We start from the raw sequence: 19682 nt of genomic DNA, 5'->3' as shown, positions 1-19682 counted from the left end.
GCGCGGCCTCCGTGCCTCGGGCGCGGCCTCGCGGGCTGCGGGCCTCCCCCGCTGGCTCTCGAGCCCGCTCCCCCCGCGCCCTGCGCCGGGGCCTCGGCTGATGCCAGGACCCGGGATGCGCCCGCATTGTGTGCTCGCCCGTCTGCTCTCCTGGGCAGGGGATGCGGGGGCGTCGCAGGCCCTCGCGGTGACCGCGGGGGTTTGAAAGCAGGTGTGACCTTTCCGACCAAAACCCGTTCGGCCCACCTGGCCAGTGTTGGATCCTCAGGTGCAGCGTTCCATCGACTGTGACCATGGGATTCTGAGGTCTACCGTGTTGGGTCTCCCTTTCACTGACATAATCTGATAAAACCCGATAGGATGTTTACTACATATGCGAGCCCTTGCCTCGACTTCCAGAGCTTAAAAAATGGTTGTTTCCCGTGGGAAAATGGTGCTAATGCATAGGAGAAACTCTTTTTTTGTTCAGTAATGAGCATGAGTTGGTTAGTGCCAACTGGATATTGTAGTCTGAAAACCAAACACTTAAAAAAGAAAAACAAAACCTTTTGCTTTGAGAGAGCAGCATATTTCCAGGTTGGAATTATTTGATAGGAGGTTGAGAACAATTAGTTTCCGCCATCAGGCTTGATAACAAATAAACCTAACAAAACAGAACCAAAAATGTTGATTACTAACAAAACTAGATGTAATACTAGTGCATAGGTCTAGGAAAAAAATAAACCCAGCTGAAAACGAAAAATAAAACTTTATCATGGGACTCTAAGCAGGGGAATTAGCTTGGTATGTTTTTTGTATTGAAAAGCACATACTGCATTAGGCTGACTTGAGAACTCTTCCTACGATCTTTCAGCATCAGTATTGCACGTTACACTTGGAGCCACTCATTCTCAAGCAGCTAAAAGTACGGGTTTCTACTACTAGTTTTTCTGAGTTGAAATTGATTCACGTAAGATCTTTATGTTCCTAATTTAAATTTTCTGAAGGAGACATAAACCAGAAAACATGATGCTCTGGTTGGTCTTGTAATATCTGTTTTACAAAAAAAAGTAAATGACACTATAGTTCACTATTAGTTGGATTCTGTACTTTGAAGTTTCTTAAGTTACACTGCTCAACCTTGCAATTTTAAGAGTTTACATCAGGCATTCTTAATTCCATGCAGGTGCTTCAGAAGGTTTTGGAATCCTCACATCATATGCAGAATACATCATATACAGGCATACCTCGGAGATATTGTGGGTTTGGTTCCAGATCATGGCAGTAAAGCTAGTCACAGTCTTCTTGCTGGTGGAGTCTTACCTTTAATTTGTGTTAAAAAAAACAAACAAAAAAAAAAAACAAAACAACATCTGTGAAGTGCAATAAAGTGAAGTGCAAAAAAAAAAACCCCAAAACGAGGTATTCCTGTATATGCATTTTTTGGGGGTAAAGAATCCTTGGAGTCATCACATTCTCAACAGGATCTGTCTCCACAAAAGAGTATAAACTACTGGATATATAATTAAAGAACATATCTCTCGTGTTTGGAATGTTAAAATTCTTAGAGGATTAGATTTGAGAATTTGTATCTTTTCAAATCTAAGAAATGTTTGTTATTGACAGTTTGGCCCACAGAAATTGTTTTTCATGAATTTTTATTGAAACCTTAGGAAAATGTTAATCCAACTTTTACAGATGAGGAAATAGATCTTTAGAGACGCTTGTTCAAAGTCACACAGACACTAGTGGGCCAACATTTAAACCCACGCTGTCTAAAGTCACAGCCAGCACTCCTAGGAAGGCTACTCTAGGCTTTGAGTCATTGATAGCATTTGCTTGATGTTAAAGTGAGTGATTGATGTTTTGTTAAAACTGAAAAGTGGATCTGAGATGATCAAACACAAAATTATGGAATTTTAGAACCACTGCCTCCGCGTAGGAGCAGACCTTAGGGACTAAACCTCTCTTGATCATACTAGTCTGAAATCATACCCAAAGTAGGGCCATCTATAGCATCTTTGGCAGGATCATCCAGGCTCTGGTTTTCATACTTCCTGTGATTACAAGCTCACTTCTTTTTTCGACATTTTTAATCTTTTTCTATTTATGTGAGTTAAAATCTTCCTTCCTGATATTTCCACTGATAAGTTCCAGTCCCCCCTGTGTATGCATAATGCATTTATCTTCCAGAAAAAGAAATAAGATAAATGACTCCGCTAATTGTTTTGTAGTCAGGTTTATTGCAGTATAATTTACCTGTAGTAAAAGTTTTGACAGATGTGTACAACTGGATAATCATCACCACAGTCAAGATATAAAACTTTTCCATCACACCAAAAAGTTCTCATGGTCCCTGGCCAGCGTGGTTGAGCGTTGATCCATGAACCAGGATGTCACTGTTTGATTCTTAGGGCACATGCCTGGGTTTCCTTCTCGATCCCCAGTGGGGGGCATGCAGGAGGCAGCCGATCAATGAATCTCTTTTATCATTGATGTTTCTATCTCTCTCTCCTTCTCCATTCCTCTCTCTGAAATCAATAAAAACATATTAAAAAAATAAATAAAGTTCTCATGGTGCTTTGTAGTCAGTCGTCTCCCTGTACCCCCATCACTTGGCAACCATTAACTAATTAATGCCCCTATAGTTTTGTCTTTTCTATAATATCATAGTTAGCATAATGTTTTTGTTTTGACTTCAGAGAGAGGAAAGGAGAGGGAGAGAGAGAGATAGAAACATCAATGATGAGAGAGTCATTGATCAAGCCCGCAACCGGTCATGTGCCCTGACCAGGAATCGAACCACGATCGCCTGGATCCTAGGTCGATGCTCAACCACTGAGCCATGCCTGGCTAGGCAGCATAATGTTTTTTATATTTGTTAAGTTGTTGCATGTATCAGTACCTTGTTTGGTGGTATGCTGATAAGTATTGTAACAACTTGCTGTCAAAAGTTAAAAAAAAAAAAAAAAGGCCTGATTTGTAGCGTTTGCTAATTATTGCACTGTAAATACTCTAATCAAGGCCTATATTAAGCTATCTAAACCAGCTGGCAGAATTCCTATAAATTTAACAGTGGGCTGTCACCAGCTGCTACCAGCCCACTATAGCACACCACTGAGTTTGTTCCTTTGTATTGTTGAGTAGCATTCCATTATGTTGGAGTTCCACAATTTGTTCATCTGTTCATGAATCAGACATTTGAATTCCCAGTTTTGGTCAATTATGAAAAAAAGCTACTGTAAACAGTTATGTATAGGTGTATGTGGGGGACAAATGTTTTCAGTTTTCTTGAGTTGTACCTAGGAGTGGGGTTACTATGTCCTATAATAAGTGTATATTATAAATATCAGTAATTTTATATTGTACCGCCAAACTTTTCCAAAATGACTGTACCATTTTACATTCCTACCAGTAGTGATATAAGAGAATTTTAGTTGTTCTGCCTCCTTGTCAGCATTTAGTGTTGTCAGTTATTAAAATTATAGCCCAGCAATTTTCAACCCTTTTCATCTCATGGCACATATAAACTAATTATAAAACTCTGTGGCACACCAAAAAAAAAATTTTTTTGCCAAACTGACAAAAAAAAAATCGGTATAATTTTGATTCATTCACACTGGACGGCTTTTATTCTTTTGACTGTTGTCATTTTATTAATTTGACAGTTTAAGGAAAAAGAGGTCAGGGCACTGACTAGTCAGGTGGTGTGTTTTTAAAATTCTTATAGCATACCACTTGAAAATCTCTGTTGTAGCCATTTGTTATATATGTAGTGGTTTTCTTTAATGTTTTTGACTTCTTAATTCTTGTTTTCAGCAGTATTTGAACCAACATAGGAAGTTCGTGACAGACATTGCTAAATAATTCTTTTTTGGCTTGGTCATCAGTCATGATCTCACTGTGAAGGCTCTGGCGCTTAAAGGATGTTTCTTATTGTACAGTTGCCTTTCATGTTATTAGAATTGCCTTTTAAAAGGGCCTCATCATTAGGGAATTCTAATACTTAGTTAACATTTAAAAAATGTGGCTTTAAAAAGAATTATGTAAAGCTTGTTTCTTTTTTTTTTAATATGTCTTTATTGATTTCAGAGAGAGGAAGGGGGAGAGAGAGAGAGAGAAACATCAATGATGAGAGAGTCATGGATCGGCTGCCTCCTGCACACCCCCGACTAGGGATCGAGCCCGCAACCTGGGCATGTGCCCTGACTGGGAATCAAACCGCAACCTCCTGGGTCCTAGGTTGATGCTCAACCGCTGAGCCATGCCCGGCCGGGCAAAGCTTGTTTCTTTAAGAAAGATTTAGAATTAAAAAATATTCTCAAATTATAAAGCATTTCTTCAACTTTTACTACTTAGCTCTAGCTTCACATATCCAACTGCTGATTTAGACATAGCCACTGAGATGTTCTGTAGGTATGACCAAACAGCTCATAATCTTTACCCCCAAATGTCTTCCCTCCTGTCTTCTCAATTGAGTATATGCCAAGATCATCTACCCTGCCACTAGATGGAAGCCTGGCAGTCAGTCATCTTCCACTCCTTTCCACATACAGTTTCTAGGTCCAATTGCTTTTATTTTCTAAATATTTCTCCTATTTAACCCCCTCCTCCTCAAAGGCCTTTTATTAAGTCCTGTGTTTCCGTACTGAATTATTACAGTGGTCTTCTGAATGCTCTTCTTAACTCCACCTTCATCCCTTCTCATCAGTTCCCCTCACTCACACCTTTTCCAAAATGATTTCCCTTTTCTTTCTTTTCTAATTTTGAAAAATATAAAATTGTGATCTTTCCAATATACATTTTTTTTCTTGCTGCTTAAAATCTTTTAATAGATCCTAAGTCGTCATCAAAGAGCCATTAAAGCACTGTGTCTTGGTCTATACAAAGCTTGTGTGACTTGGCTTCAGCTTCTCCAGGCTGTTCTCTGACAGCCATTCTTTTGTTCATTCTTTAAAAAAAAGATCTGTGTGTCTGCTATCTGCTCTGCGCAGTGCTAGGTGATGGGGTTATATCAAGGAGCTTAAATTCGGGTGGAGGGACAGTTATCAGGTGTATATATTGTCAGTTGGTAGTAAGTGCCGTGGAGGAAACAAGGCTGGGTAAGCGAGTTAAGGGAATAGTAGGGTCCTGAGGTTTGGGCGGGATTGCCATTTAGAGGGCTCTATGAGAAGGCAACATTTGAGTAGAGACTTGAAGCATTTGTAGGAATGAGAGTTTTAGATCTGAGAGAAGGGCCCTGAAGCAGAACACAGTCAGGGGTTGGCTCGAGGGAGCTAAACTCAGGGTGGTGGAGGCACTGGCAGACAGTGGAGTCTAGTTGAAGGACTTTGACTTCTGAACTTAGTGAATTTGAGCCTAGAGCGTGCCCTGGGCATGAGCAGAGGTGCATTCCTGTCTCCTACTTGAAGTTTCTGAAGTATGCCACCCTATCCTGCCCCTGAGCCTTTCCTCCTATCCCGAGTAGTGCTTGGTTGTCCCTCCCCTGTGTTCCCTTAGTACCCTTTGTGGTACCCCTATGTACTAGCTGCTTGGTTTGTTTCCTCCCCCTAGACTGAGTGCCAAAATTTTGTTTTTAACTTCTGAATTCCTATTTCATGGAGTTAATGTCTGTTGAATTATGGAATTGCTGAAAATGGGATTAATCATTGAAAACTGGGTAGGAGATAACCCAACAGTATTATATAATGACTGCCAGCTCATATGGATGTAGATTCTGTCTGTTTTGCTGACTAGTGTACATTTAGTGCCAGGGCAATGAGCCATGCATAATAGGTGCTCAGTAAATACCTAGTGAATGATTGAGTGCACATCTGTGTGCCAGCCGCTGCTCTTCTGTTTCCCTTAAACACACGGGCAAGCTTCCCCCTAATCCCTGAACATGTTTCCCTATGCCCTTATCCTTCCTCTAATTGCATGCCCAAGAAATGCCAAATAATTAGGAAATGCATTCATTCATTGCAAACAAATGTAATAATAAAGAAGTGTAGATAACTTCTCTCTGAGCTAAATAGATAGGGTTTATTGCACAATGTTTTGGCTCATTCACGCTTCTGTTTCCCTTTTGTTGGTGGGAATTTTTTGAGGTTACTTTATTACTGGCTGCCATAATCATTAATAAATAAGACACTGATAGGTCTAGAATATCACTTCTATAAACAACTCAATAGAAGCCCTGCAGAGTGTGAAAAGCCTAGTACCAGAAATAAAGTTGACAGTATTTCTTCGTGTGTTTCATTTGGTTGAACAAGCAATTAAGGTTGGTTTATTTATCTGACGGTGCTCACCACCGTCTCTGTAGAAGTGTCAGGCTCCGTTCAGCACACACCCTTGAACTTCAGAACACTAGGTATCATCTTAAGCCTATAACTGTTATCTGTAACTCTGAGTCCTTCTGTTCTTGCTGTCTGACCCACCAGTCCCTGCATGGCTTTGAACCTACAGGGGAAGGACATTGGGATATCCTAAGTGTTGCATCTGCAGAAGCTGTAAGACTTGAGGCAAAACATTTAAAGTAATGTCTGTTAGTGATATGAGTCATTTTCCCTCCATTTTTGGTTAACCAAAAATCATTATATGTAATAGACTGTCTTGTGTATAATACATAATAAATATTGGATTATTGATCTTCCATAGTGTTGTAATCCATTGTGACAAGCCTAGTGATGATATGCCCTGTAGTTTTTTTAGTATATGAAATACTTTGTATATCCTGGACCACTTAATGTGGGTACTATTTGTGTTTTGACCAATTACACTGTAATTTCACTAAGTGCTGAGTTTTTGCTTCATTTTCAATTTGTTTATTTTTGTTGTTGCTATTTTAATGGTTATGTGTTAGTAAGGCCTTGGTTTTATTTCCCTAATAGAATGGTCTTTCTATTAAATGTGCATATCGGTTTTCTTAAGTCAAGGAAATTTATTAACGACTTCAGTTTAAGTTTTCTCTCATAAGGTTTTAAAATTTTTTTTGTCACTTTTTATTCGTGTATAGTATATTAGTCTATGACTTGGCACAGTGTTAGTACACCTAGTTATTTTAAGCTTAACATATCATTGTTTCGTGACATACCACAAAAGAGCACAGTGGTGATCAGGTGCTGCATTACCTGAGCAAGCTTGAGATTTGAGAGTGTACTTTGACAACTCTTCCTATCCTCATACTGACCCAGCAGTAGATACTGCTAAGCCTTGAGAAAACTGTACCCCTGTGTAGAGAGTACTGTAATTATGCATTTTGGTGAGGTTGCTTAGATCAGTAACTTGAAATCAACTAGATATATGTGAAGCCACAGGGGTTTAAAGTACTACTGTAATTGTATTTTGGTGTTTAGAAGACTAGTGAATGAGATAAAAATAAATAAAGTACGGTTGTATGATTCTTTTGTGGATGGCCTAATTTCTTTTAAGGTATTCATTAGTACTGCTTATAAAAGATAAGTGCCTATTTATAATGACACTTTCAGAGACGCAGAAGAGATTTGAATTTTTTTTAGAGAGTCTGTTTATTGGTTTTTTAGAGAGAGACAAAGGGAGAAGAGAGCAACATTGATGTGAGAGTGTAACATCCATGGGCTGCCTCCTGCACGCCCCCTACTGGGGATCGAGACTGCAACCTGGGCATGTGCCTAGACCGGGAATCGAACCAGCAACGTCTAGGTGCACTGGACGACACCCAACCAACTAAGCCTCGCCAGCCAGGGCAAGGTTTGAATTCTTGTATCTCTGCTGCTAGAGAGATGTGTCACTTTGAGTAGGTTACCCGTCCTGTCTGGCCTCTGGTTCTTCATCTTTTAGTAGACCTTTTCACACCTGGTTCCTTAGATAATTATGATAATTGTGTTCTGACACTAATTTTTTTAGCTTTCCTCAGTTTCTTAAGCCCTTGGTACTTATGTTGTAGAAGGATCATGTTACAGGGTGACTTTTGACATGTGTAATAGTATATCTTCCACACTAGATGAATCTGATGCATTTTAAAATATTAGGCCCAGTTTCCTCTTCCTGTATAATGTTTCTTCCTAGCTTGTTTCACTCTCTTCTCCAACCAGTATGGATTTAAAGGAGGCCAAATAATTTACTATTAGCCTAAGAAAAAGGGGAATCTGTTACGTAGGCAGTCTCTGATATTAAAAAGTCATGCCAAAATGATTTTGTATTGTCTTCTATTTTCTTTAGGTGAGGGGACAACTAATTTGTTTATCTGCAGAGAACCTTGTGGGTTTATTGCCTTGCTCTACGTAAAGCATCCACGTGCATAAATTTTGTGTTATAAATTGTATAACTTAGGGGGTGATTAATTATTATATATGGGACTCAACACTTTAGAAAGAATCCCACAAATATTGCCTCACAATATCCAAATCTCTTAGTACATTTTTGAGTGTGTGTGTTTAGAAAGGCAACTTACTTGTTTTAATTTCTCTAACATTTATTCAAACTGCATTACCTTACTGATATATTTTTAAATTTTGAAGTAATTATAAACTTGGGCAGTTGCGAAACTTACTATAGTGTCCCCTGTAAGTTTCACCCGTCACCCTTTGCCCAGTAGTAACATCTTACATAACTGTAGTACAATAGGGACTTGTATTTCATTGCTAAAAGCATAATGATCTTTCTCATTTTGAGAAGTGTTGACAAATACAAGAATGTTGTTGATATTTTTGTTCTCAGAGGGTGAAGAGGTTAGCGTGTACAAATTCAGATTCTCTGCCTTGTTTCCATAGGCAGCACACCCGTGAGATGCTTCTTCCCTGACTTCCCATAAATAGGGTGGCAGGTAACCGGGCAGAGGGCTGATTGTTTTCCGCCAGGTAGTTCATTCACAGCCTGAGATACAGTCATGTAAAATTTCATGGCATTCTTTGAAATTCCTCTTTGCTAGACTTCTTTATTTAATCACTGCTTACTGGGAACTTTTATTCTTGAATGTAACAGAATATAAAGAAATATTGGGCAATTAGTCAAGAGATACAAGAGATATTTATTAAATTATCGCTGTTGACTCTAGAGGACATTTTGGAAAAGTAGAAGTGGTATTTATAGTGTAGCTAATAAGCAGCTGTAGAATATTGCCACATACTATATAATGTATTTCAACAGATTTTATTCTCTAACACATAGACGTAAGCATGTAGTTGAGGGAATGTACTTAAGTAATAAGCATGTTGTCAGAAAATTATGTAAGTCTTAAGAAAAATGTTTACTGTCACTCCTAGGAATTCTAAAACTACTCATCATCAAGTGAAAGAGTGGTAATACACGTTTTATTATGTTTCTCTATTCTCTTCACCGTAGAAAACCCTTAGTAAATTAATGATCACATTTCCTTGTTTAAAGCCCGGGTCTTTCTGATTCTGAAGCCCAAGTTCTTTCTCTTTGGCACATTGCTCATTCAAACACAGTATGAGGTGATTTAGATGGTAAATGCCATAGTTAAGTAAACAAGTATGGATTTAAACTCTGTGTCAGTTATTTTTAGAAAAATCATTGTGCATTGATTGCCTAATAATTTTATTTCACTTGATTTATTTATGTAATGACTAGTGACTAAGTTAGATCCAGTATGAGGGATTAAGCTTGCTCTTGGAACCTAGTTCTTATTACCCAAATGATGATACACTGTAAATAGACTCTCAAAAGATGCTATAATGTGTAATAATAATACTAAAATTTTTCTCCTAAATATTTATGAAATGTTTTATTGTTTGCTGTGGTGGGTACTATGGGAGCTACATGGATAGTTCTGCTCTCAATAAGTTTATAATATAGTGGAGATAAGATAGATGCATAAATAATTGAACACTATGTGATTAGTCTGTCTGAAAGGTACTGAAGTTCTATGGACACTTAGTGAGTAGAAAGATTACTTTTAGTTGAAATGATTAGGGGGAGCCTAAGATGCTTGATAAGAATATCAGGGATTGATAAGAATTTTCTTGGTGAAAACTGAAATTTACTTATATCAGAATTATAGAAAATCATAAAATCAATAGATTTCACCATCAGTGAATCAGGTGGAAAAAATTTGTCTGAATTTAAAGTAATAAAGATAAGAATTAGGAATAAAGTAAAATGTTCCTAAAACATTTTATGACTAGGTCACCATGAAAATTGAACTAAGTATGACTTTCCTAGCACGTATTCTTTTTAAAGATAATGTGATCTGTTGGATCAATGACAGATGTGCTTTACATATTGCATTGCATTTGCTAAGTCCAGAAATAAATTAGATAAGTTATCTCTGTGGTCAAGACGAAAACTGATTTATTGCTGTTTTATTTCTGAAGTCCCGATGTTTAAAGTATTTGTTATCTCTAAGGGAAATAGCTTTGGGAAAGTTACCTTGGCTTTGTGAAGTTCAGCATTGCTAAGAGGTGGCTATTGATGGCGGGCTTAAAGAAGGGGCTGGAGAACAGGGGAAAGGACAGCGTGGGTGAAGGGCAGAAGGACCGGGAGAAGAAGAGGAAATGAGAGTTGTGAAGTGGAGTCGTTCTGCGCGGGCTCATTCAGTCTAGTAGAGGCTGACCTGTACCGAGTCAAACCCGAGGCATTTCTGAAAGCTAGTTTCTTTGTCAAACCTATATAAAGAGTAGAAAATCGTGAACTTGCTTTAGTTATACAGTAAATACTAATGAAAAACGGCATCGTGACATGCGTTTGTGTTCACCTTGCAGAGACCTAGGTTTAAATCTGAGTCACCACAGTGAGTATGTTCAGTGATTCCCAGCTTGTGTTAGGTTGCTTAACCACCACTTGGACTGGCATAGGTGTTTACACTTTCAGGAAGGCATGGGGAGGCCGACAAGATAGGGCATCTGGCCAGAAGGCATTAAGGCCACCACTACTGCGTACGCGCTGTGGAGCTGGGGCAGGGCAGGGGGAATATGCAGAATAGCCTTTCCAAGACGACAATACCTGTGATCTCTATTCATGGCCTGGAGAAGAGCACTGTATTTTTTAAGAAAGCGTAATCTTTTTTCTTTTTTCTTCTTTTTTTTATGGGTTTTCATGCATTTAGCATTTTCCCAGCCTAGTACTTTCATCAAAAACGAGCCACTTTTTGACTGTTGTGTGCCAGTGTTGAACGACCTTGAAAAGGATCCTCATATTGTAGCCTTTTTTCTTTCTACCCTGTTTGTTGACATCCACTGTAGTGCAGGGCTGAATAGTTGCTTTGCATATCCTAATGTCATCTGACAGAGCATCATTCCAGGCCAGTGAAGTTCTGTTCAGCAAGCACTTACTTTAATTGAAGGAGATTGGTTACATTCCTGTAACCTAATTGTTACTTTGGTGGTGTTAAGCTTACAGATACTAACCACACCTGTGTGTGCTTTCTTCAGTTTTGTTCAAGTTTAGAAATGCTCTTACATACCATGCTGGCTACATTGATTTTGGTATTTTTAAAATTTTTGTCTCATCTAAGTAGCAGAGGTAAATACTATGCACAGGTTTTGAGTTAGATTTTTGCATTTCATTATCTATTATTAAGAGATCAATTAAAAAAATACATAACACTTTAAGCCCTGACCAGTGTGGCTCAGTTGGTTGAGCATCCACCCATGCACTGAGAGGTCGCTGGTTTGATTTCTGGTCAGGGCACAGGCCCCAGTTTCAGGCACAATCCCCAGCAGGGGGTGTGTGGGAGGTAGTCAGTCAAAGTTTCTCTCTCTCATGGATGTTTCTCCCTCTACATTCCTCTCTCTCTAAAGTCAATAAAAACATATTTTAAAAAAGACACACATAAAAAAACTTTGAAGATGGCAAAGTGACTGACTGGTTTAGTGAATGCTGTGGCATATTGGAGTTAAAACAAAATTTCATTATTATTTTCCCATTCAATCTATTTACTTCATGAGCATTCAACTCACTATAACATCTCTGTGAACGGCAATTTAGAAGCTAAATAACTTGGCTAGTAACTTATTCCCAGCTGCCTGAAATAGAAAAGTCCTAGCAAAATAAACAAGCAGTGAAATGGATTTTTGAAAGTTAAATATTAAATATAGTGTTGGATTAAGGATAGGGCTACAGTAATATAAAATTAGAACAGAGGAAAACAATCCCCTGGTAAAAGGGTAGGAGCCAATGAAATTAACCCATGATGCGAGATGCGTTTTGCATTATGCTAATTATTCAATAGGGAGTTATCTTTGGGAAAAGAGACTTAGAACTCACATCACACTTGGTTTTTTTTGAGTAAGGTCCTCCCTTGCTGTTGTCATTCTGTGGTGACTGTATTGCAGGATGAGTTAAGTACAGTTGACACTCCTTTATTAGCCATGTGAATCCTTTTGGGTTTTTTTTTTGTGTGTGTGTTTTTCCATACAACAAGAGTTTATTAACTGCTTGGTGTGTTCAAATATTAAGATGGTAAGATACTAATCCTTTAAAAGAGCTAGGAAACTATTTTAGGTTAAGAACAGAAAATTATTAAATAATGTGGTAATGACACCTGTTTGACGTTTCGTTGGCTTTCCTCCCTAGCCCCAGTATTTGGAGTTCCTTCTTATCCATTGTTCTTGTTCTTACTGCAGCTCTTTTGGCCTTGTAAGGGGCCTGAGGCAAATACACACACTCTTCCCCTATAATCTTGGGCTACTTTGCAGTTTCTTCTTATACTCTTGATGATCCCATTTATAGCTTGATCTTTAGGAATCAAGGTAGAGAAATCCTTACTTTATAAGGGTATAGTATTAATAACAAAGCTAGATTTTGGAGAAAGCAATGGGAATCCCATTTTTTGGCACTAAGTGAAATTAGAAATGTAATTAAGTTTTGTAAAGAAGAATTCAACATTGATCAAAAGAGATACTAATGACTAGATATATAGACATTGTTTTATTGCTCTGATGTATTTGTTTCATATCAAGAAATTACAGCTAGAACTCTTTGGAATGAAGTGGTTGTTTCTATATGCTGTACTATATTTACAAAACATAATGTAGTCATTGTCTTTTTCTACTTTTAAAAATTATAATCTGGTGATTTTAAAAAATTGACATATAACTATCTAGGAATATTATGTTATTTTAATATTACTGTATTGCAAATTTTCCAATTCATACCATTCAGAGAATATTTTTCTTTGGTATGTCTAATTCCTTTGTTTTTAAATTCTGTAAGTTTGCTTACTTTTACCATATCTCAAGAATTAATAGGGTTTTGTTGTATTTATGATATGACAAAGTATGGTCCAGTTTAAGAGTAAGGCAGAGGTTACTACTGTACAGGACAGACTAGAATGAGTTCACACTTAGAAATAGTGCTGCATGTTAGAGCCAGTCTCACCTAAGCTACAGGTGTTGAGGAAAGGTTCTCTTTGGTAGGCCATGTCAAGAGTAGAATAGCCAGAGAGCCATCCATACAATGTATTGTTAATGGGAATTCAAGGTAAAGAAGCACATGGAATCTTGGTGGGGTGGGAGGGAATGAGAATGAATGAGTACATACACGTATACATATATTTATATGAATGGCATCCAGAGTATTCTGCCTGTGGGTACTGGTTACGGGGCTCTAGATAATGGCCTGGTACCAGTCATTGGGATTGGGACTAGTAATTGAAAACAGGTATCCCAGTCCTAGATGAGACAAAGCAGGGACCGGACTAGGAACTTCCAAAAGTGTTAAAACAGAATCCTAGTTATAATTACTGAGGTATAAACTGGGCTAGGGCAGCAGAAGAGGTAGGAGTAGAATAGAGTGGGCATCAGAACAAGTTAGGATCCCTAGTCTTCTAACCTGGGCTACAAAGGCTGGGTGAGTTCATGTTAATAACTTGGTCTGGAATCAGAGATTGGGGCTGAAACTGCTTAACTATCTCTCGTCACAGATCTGTATTGGTGACCCAGGATTTAAGTGATAGAAGAAGCAAGGCCCATGGAGAGCAGAAACAGGCTGGGCTTGGCATTCTTTTATATACTATTAAGTATCTTTTAAGGGGGAAAAAAAAATCATTTCTGTTGTTAATCAGTACTCACTTATTTGGCTCTGTTGGCTCTGGTGTGGCATCACGAGATGCAGAGAATTGCTGATGCTTCACAGTAGCATCTTAACAGGAAACGGCTGCTGAAATGAGCAGACTGAAGCTTCGGAGTAAATGTGCTTTCTTGCAAAATAGGATGTGAAAAAGCATGTTAGGCACAAGGTTCTGATGTCACAGTTCCAAAGGCAAAGGCACTGGCACTCCCTGGGAGGCCTTTAGTTTCTGAGTGGGGTAAGAGGAACATCGAAAATGCGTGAGCGTGATAACTTGACGTTAAAATGAGAACCCTCCACACCTTTTTTACTTCCCAGAAGTCATATTAGCATTTTTGGGATTGCAGTCCACTGATACTAGCATAAGGGGCTGCAAAGGGCATTTTTATGGAACCCATACTGGACATTGAATGATGACTTGAACACGTGGGGCTTGGACAGAAGAAGCCACAGGAGCTCCAGGAATCTCATCAGCCGTAGTTTTTACCCTCTTTCTAGACCCCTGCTATAAATGGGACTTTGCTCTAAAGATTTAGTTTCTGCCTTGCCTTTTCAATTTTTATATTCCAACAAGAAAGGATGAGATTAGCCCTGTTCAGATCAGGTGTCTGTTTCCCAGAGCCAGGGGACCTAGGGTTGTGATGGATACTCGTAGCCCTAGGCATCTACCCCTGTGTGCTGGGGGCCATCCCCAAAGAAGGGAAATCAAAGCTGGGTACCCCTCCTAGGAGGTGTCTAGATTATCCCACCCTTTGGTAATTTAACCATCCCTGTTACCTTCTCTTCCCCCTCCCCCCACTTTCCTCCCCATTTGTATAAAGGTAGAGATAACCCTGCTATTCCATCTATTGGTATACCTTTTCTAGTGGGAGAAAAATCAGAATGCAAGCCGAGGTACCACGTCAAGAGGCAATGCCATAGGGCTACTGATTCTGGGTGATATACTGCCCCACCGTGATTCATTCTTGATACTTTACAACCTAAATTTAATTTCTACTAACTTGCCATCTGCATGATTGGAGGAAAGGAAAATAAAATGTATTTAAAGAGAAAGATTATACACAAGTGCCTAGTAAGGAGATAAATGGTGGCTATAATCCTTAGTTTTGCATCTGTGCACAAACCCTAACCAGTTTCACTTCAGATTTTGTATTTCTGCTACCTTCTGCTTATCAAGTATCTTGGCTTGTCAGATTCTGTTCCGAACAAGCTGAGTCAGTCTTTCCTTCTCAGAAGACTCTGAGCTCCTAGTAGTTTCAGCTGTTTGGGACTGTGATGGTCTCCTTTCACTAACCTTGATACTATGCACAGTACTACCCGAAGATACTCCATGAGATCCCCTGAGTTCTTCTCATGGTCTTCCCAGCCCCAAAGACAGCAACCTCTTTTCCTTGATAGTCAGGGACGGTCACCCACACCCAATTCTGTTTCCATTTTTGCTTGTCTTTCTCTTGTCATGAGGAATTCAAGCTGAACACTACAAGCTTAGCTTTCAATAGAATGAAACATTTTTGTCTCCTGGTATAAGTATTTTTTCCTTGGGAACAAAACTTCTAGATCAGCAGATTCCAGAGTTCTTGAGACAAGAAGAATTCTTGAGACAAGAAGCAAAACGCTATATTTGGTTCCCACATACAGTGTATTCTGGGGATGGGAGACATCGTATATTGGTTAGTGGTTCAGAATCTATTTTATATCCTGCAGGGCAGCACCCCAACTTAATCTTGCATAGTGATGCTGGTAGAGGCAAATTCAGAACTGGTGTTCATATAGGGAGGACCAGCCATCACCATTTCTGTATTGCAGAGAGCTTGGTGTAATTTGCCGAGAGGTAGTACTTACGGGGGACTCAGGCAAATGCGATCTCAACAGTAGTGTCAGTGAGGTTAGTCTTAGTGAGTCGGTCCATGCATTTGTTCCCTTACGTAACTGCTTCTCCTGCCACCTGGCTGTTTTCATGAACCTACTGAGCCAGGACCAGGTTGGCTGGAGAAGAAGTTTGACTTGATTTGTAATGTGGGTCATCTAATCCACCCGATCATTAGGAGGCTTTATATTTTGATTTGTTTGGTTTGGCGCAGCGGCAGGATTCTGGGGAATACCTGAGAGAGGAATTTTAGGGTATTGCCAGGTCGTGAGAGATTCATTCAAATAGTCATTCTGTAAATCTCCCTATCATTTATCCTCTGATCTTTCATGGCACCAAACAGGGAAGGATTGTAGGTTCTTTGGCCACTCCAAGAAGGGTCTACTACAGAAGCAAGATTTTAAACCACATTAAGCAACTATATTTTAAATTTTAACTTTTGTCGTATTTGACTTTGCTTTTGCTTTTTATAAAATATATTTTTTTGATTTCAGAGAGAGGAAGGGAGAGGGGGAGAAAGAGAGAAACATCAATGATGAGAGAGAATCATTGATCAGCTGCCTCCTGCTCGCCCCCTACTGGGGATCAAGCCCTCAATCTGGCCATGTGCCCTGACCGGGAATCAAACCGTGATCTCCTGGATCCTAGGTCAGTGCTCAACTGCTGAGCCACGCCGGCCGGGCTCTTTTTCTTCCTTTGATTTTCTGTTTATAGTTCCTCAGCTATAAAAGCCCCATTTAAATATTTTTAAAATTTTGATTTATAGAATTTTAAAATGTCATATACGCTGTGTTTGTGAAGGTGCACACATGCACGTACACATGTGACTACTCAGCATAGAAAATGTCTGAAAAGGTAAATACTAGACTGTAAACAATGATTGTCTTTGGGGCGTGAGTTAAGGGAAATAAGAATCGGTATTGTGGTGGTGAACAACTTATTGTTTGACTTCAAAAAATGTGTTCTGCTTGATATTTCATATTCTACTAAGTATGTACTTTCATTAATATGACAGAGGCCCAGCATATGATTTTTGCTTCTTATAAAGTTAGGAGAGATAATTTCTGAATGATTAAGGACTAATAAGCAATACTTATATATCAACCTACCTGGGCAGTCAACAAAAGCATGTGTAATGGTTTTTATTTTTATGTTTTAGCATAAGTATTTGACATATTGAAGGTCATTGCATATGTTAGTTTTTCATGTAATTACATTTAGGTCGAATCTCTGCTTATCAACCTAAAATTATTCATTTAAAATTTGCTCTGTAATTAACAAAAAGTATAATTTATCTTTATCTAAAATGTCTATAATTCAGAGGTCAAATTGCAATACAGAGTTGTAGGAGGGAGGCCTTTAACATGTTATTCTCTCGTTTGCTAACTTTAGGTTTCATGTCTGGGCATCTGACAGGGACCCAATGCTAGGAAGAGCTTATAGCTAGGAGTATAAAGACACATTTTCTAGTTTTTACTATGTGCAGGCCAGAGTGGATCATCTTCAGGCTATTTACTAGTTGATGATGATTTTATTACCTTCCAAAGAGCAGTTTATTTTTCAAAATAAACTGGTTCCTTCAAATATATACATAAAGAGAAGTGAACAAATCATAAGTATACAGCCCAGTGAATTTTCTCAAAATGAGCATGCTGCATCGTTAAAAAAATGAAAAGGCTAGTAAAAATATTTGCAAAACATACCTGGCAAAGGATTTGAACCAGAACATCTAAAGAACCCTCACAATTTGATAGGAAGAAACAAATGACCCTGTCAGAAAATGAACAAAAGATTTGCACAGACATTTCACCGAGGATATATGAATGGTCAATACACTGCAAAGAAAGATACAAGTCCATAGAAAGATGTTCAACATCACCAGTCATCAGGGAAAATAAAAATTAAAACCACAGAGTGATACCACCACACACCCACTAGAATGGCTTAAAATAAAGTCTGAAAATGTTAAATTTGGTGAGGATGTGGAGCAACTAACTAGAAGTTTCCTTGCATACATTGCTGGTGAAAAGGTATAGCCATGTTAGCAAACAGTCGTTAGTTTCTTATGAAGTTAAACATATTCCTCATGAACTATAAATTTTATTCCTAGGTATATATACAGAAGAGAAATGAAAGCACACACCTTTAAAAAGGCTAATGTTCATAGAATTATTCAACATGGTTTTAATTTGCTTTTCATGAATAATTAACCATATTGAACATCCTTTCATTTTTTATGTATATATATATTTTTAAATGTTGACATCTTTTGCTCTTTTTAAAATTAGATAGCTTGTTTTATTATTGAGTTATAAGAGTTCTTCCTATGTGTTGCATATACCAGTCTTTTGCCTGGTATTTGATTTACAAATACTTCCAGTTTGTGGCTTCCTTTCATTTTAAAAATAGAATCTGGAAGAGCAGAAGTTAATTTTGATGAAATCTAGTTTGCCAGTTTTTCTTTTATGGTTCGTGCTGTAGATCCTATCAGAGAATTATTTGCTTAACCCAAAGTCATAGTGGTTGTGCACATTTTCTTCTAGAAGTTTTATAGTTTTGGGTTTTGCATTTAAATCTGTGATCCATGTTGAGTTAAATTTTGTAAGTGTTATGATGTACAAGTTGGTTGAGATCCTTTTGTTTTGTTTGCATGTGGATGTCCATTTGTTCTAGTACCATTTGGTGAAATTTTTTTCTTTTCTCCATTTAGTTGCTTGACATTTTGTCAAAAATCAATTGACCATTTATGTGTGTGCTAATTTCTGGAATCTCTGTTCTTTTCCATTGATCGAGGCATCTATCTTTTCACCAGTAGTTTTATAAAAAGTCTGGAAATTAAATAATATGAGCCCTCCAGCTTTGTTCTGTTTTGAAATTGTTTTGGTTTTTCCATGTAAATTTTAGAATCATTCTTTCAATTTCAAAAAAAAAAAAGTCTACTAGAATTTTGATTGAGATTGCATTGAATTTGCAGGTAAATTTGGAGAGATGCGACATACATCTTAATTATACCGAGTCTCCCAGTTTGTGAATATGGTGTATCCATTTACTCAGATCATCTTTGATTTTATCTCATCAATGTTTTTGGAGTTTTTAGAATACTAATTCCGCATATAGTTCATTAATTTTATCCCAAAGCATTTAATGTTTTATTTTTTTTTTTGTTTCTATTATAAATGGCACCGTATGTATATATATTTTTCCAGTTGTTTCATTGTTAACATGTAGAAACACAATTGATATTTGTATATTGAACTTTGTATACTACAATCTTGCTAAATTCCCTTATAAAATCTAGTAGATTTTTTGTTTTTTGTTTGTTTTTGTAGATTCTGTGCTGTTTTCTATACAGACCATCACGTCCCTGGAATAATGACAGTTTTATTTTTGTATTGTAATGTATGCCTTTTATTTCTTTTTCATGTCCTATTGCACTGTCTAGGACTTCCAGTGTGATGTTAAAGACAAAAAGCATTCGGTCTTTTGCCATTGAATATGACGTTAGCTGTATTTATTTGAAAGATACCATTTATCAGTTTAGATTTCATTCTATTCCTAGTTGACTAAGAGTTTTAAAAATCATGAATATGTGTTGAATTTGTCAAATGCTTTTTTTTATCTGTTGAGATTATCATATAGTTTTTCTTTTTTATTCTATTGAATGGTGAGTTATATTAATTTTTCAAATATTGAGCCAGCCTTGTATTTCCAGGATAAACTCCACTTGGTTGTGATGTAATATCTCTTTTATATATTGCAAATTTGGCTGGCTAATATTTTGTTTAAAATATTTGTATCTGTGTTCGCAAAGGATATTGAATTTTTTGTCTTTTCTCTTAATGTCTTTGGT

The 19682-nt window shown here is 37.8% G+C and overlaps 1 protein-coding gene across 1 annotated transcript in view; it reads left to right on the top strand.

Moving 5' to 3' along the window:
- WDFY3 (WD repeat and FYVE domain containing 3) overlaps nucleotides 1-19682 on the top strand; it is a 236384-nt gene that overhangs the window by 578 nt on the left and 216124 nt on the right. The gene's annotated exons all lie outside the window — the stretch shown is intronic.

The sequence above is a fragment of the Miniopterus schreibersii genome (genome assembly GCF_964146895.1).
Source record: "Miniopterus schreibersii genome assembly, chromosome: 1".
Taxonomy (NCBI): Eukaryota; Metazoa; Chordata; class Mammalia; order Chiroptera; family Miniopteridae; genus Miniopterus; species Miniopterus schreibersii.
The sequence above is the reverse complement of the archived record's forward strand: the minus strand, read 5'-3'. Positions and strand labels throughout refer to the sequence as shown.